This window comes from Austrofundulus limnaeus, unplaced genomic scaffold (genome assembly GCF_001266775.1).
Source record: "Austrofundulus limnaeus strain Quisiro unplaced genomic scaffold, Austrofundulus_limnaeus-1.0 Scaffold130, whole genome shotgun sequence".
NCBI classification, from domain to species: domain Eukaryota; kingdom Metazoa; phylum Chordata; class Actinopteri; order Cyprinodontiformes; family Rivulidae; genus Austrofundulus; species Austrofundulus limnaeus.
The window spans coordinates 783,077-785,111 of NW_013952532.1; the positions used below are offsets into that span (position 1 = coordinate 783,077).

The 2,035-nt window shown below is 46.6% G+C and overlaps 1 protein-coding gene across 2 annotated transcripts in view; it reads left to right on the forward strand.

Annotated features, from left to right (window-relative positions):
* The first annotated feature begins 627 nt into the window (after window positions 1-627).
* Window positions 628-2,035, forward strand: part of mgat3b (beta-1,4-mannosyl-glycoprotein 4-beta-N-acetylglucosaminyltransferase b) — a 68,888-nt gene continuing 67,480 nt past the window's right edge. Inside the window, exon 1 of one of the 2 annotated variants that reach the window (XM_014015512.1) lies at window positions 628-1,408. The gene's annotated coding sequence lies outside the window, so the exon portion shown is untranslated. The remainder of the gene's footprint in view (window positions 1,409-2,035) is intronic. The other variant, XM_014015511.1, reaches the window with a different exon arrangement.

Genomic DNA, 2,035 nt, shown 5'->3' on the forward strand with positions numbered 1-2,035 from the left:
TGTTGCAAATAAAACTCAGCTGATCATTCCAGAGTGTCTTCATTCATTAAATAAATATTTCCATACCAAGTAAATTATTTAAAATAGCTAAGCTTATTTTATTAGGACATTTTGAACATGCTTCAGTAGCAGTCTAGCAGTTCACGCCAGTCTTATCTTTCCTGAAACAGACATGRGTGAGCAGTCATCAAAACTGATCTGTGAGTCACGGTTCCTCTGGCGCCCCCTGCAGGCCATCGTGCATATCAGAAAACACAGTACACAAATAGCACCTCTTGCATCTGCACCACTCTGTCAGGCAGCAGCATTTTTTTCCCCTACACCCGGTGGGGAATTTGGGAATAAAACCCTTTTGAATGTGTGCATTTTGATTTTGGATCAGTCCTGCAGAAATAGTGAAGTTAAAAGCATAAAAAAAGGGCATTCATGTTAAGACATGTTCTCAAAACATCCCTGGATGAATAGCAGCGGTTTTTTTTTAATGAGCCTCGTTCCCTCATCTTCCTCCTCCGCTCATATTTCAGAATTGTAGATTTCTCCGAATCTGCGCCCCCATCGTCCCGCTGATAAAGCAGCATAACGGGGTGGAGCTCTCGTCTCGGGGGCTCCTCCTTCCGCTCCCTTCGGTTTCTTCCACTTGCCCCCCCTTCTTCAAACACACACGCGCTGTCGTCTCCACCTTCTCCTCCATGCCGCTGCAAAGAAGGAAGCTAATGAAGACGTAAAAAAACAACAACAACAGCAACAAAAAGGAGAAGCTGGAGGTGTGTTTTCCTCTGAGCGGTGCAGGCGTCACAGCGGGTCTGGAGCACGGGACTGAGGGAGCCGCATCACGGACTGAGCGGCGGAGGGAGGAGGCGACTGAGCCTCGTAAACACGACAGAAAACGGGAGAACTGGGCGGCAGACAGCGGCGGCTATCGCCCCCCATCAACACCGCGTTCCTTATTATCTTTTTTTATTAGTATTTTACACTGTTTGGCTTTGCTAATTTCATAGTCAGCTCGGCGTTTCCTTCCCCTTATTTTATTATTATTTTTTCTGGATTTTTTTTAAATATATATATATAACCTCCGGAGGTAAAAGGCAGGTTTGTGTCACCACCGCGGTCGACAGGACTCCTGCTCGGGACGGTTTCAGCTGCAGCTCCGCCGGATACAACCAGGGGAGAGCAGAGGCGAGATGACCGTAGAGTAACCCGGCTGAAAGCAGCGAAGAGCCACCCTCCTCCTCCCCCTCCTCCTCCCCCTCCTCCTCCTCCTGCCTTCCTCCGGTTATCACCGAGTGTCCCCCGCCGCCGATGCGATGGTCCAGCGGCTGCCGCAGCAAAGCGAGCAGGCTTGACTGAGAGCAGCAGGGCTCCCCTGCACCATGAACCTCTGAAAGACATCCGACACAGGCACAGATGGGTAAGAGGACATGGCTGCTGCTCTTTTGATACTATATTTATTGCGATAATTTCAATATATGGAGGCACGGCTGGGGATTTGAGAAAGTTGTRCCTCTCAGTTTTAGAGGATATGGGTAAACTAAGCTTTTTTGGTGGGGGCCTGCTTGATTCATGGCCATCCTCTTGACTGTCATTAATTTTTTCAGAACTTTAAGCTTTGATGGTTGAGATCTGGTAACTACTAACAATGTGTTTTTCAGAACCGTAGAATCCCCCCCACCCCCCCACCCCCCMAAAAAAAGTAAGGTCAAGAGGTCAGAGTGGTCCTTAGTTGTTACCTTTGTTGAATTGTCTCACTGGATTAGGATTCATAGTGGTAGACCCATTAATCAGCCATCACATTTCAATTACTTTTTTTTAAATTGCTAACTGCAGATGTTTGTGAATACCTAATCAGTTAGTCAGAACAGGAAGAGGCAGCTGCTACAACCAGCACATTATAGCTCACAATTTAGATTTTTATTTTATTTTTTTTAGGGTGGAATGTTCTTCTAGACATTATTGTCAAGGATCTAAGTTATTCTAAGCAGTGGTGGATCCAGAAATTTTTTATAGGAGTGGCCCGACTGGAACCACTGATCACGCA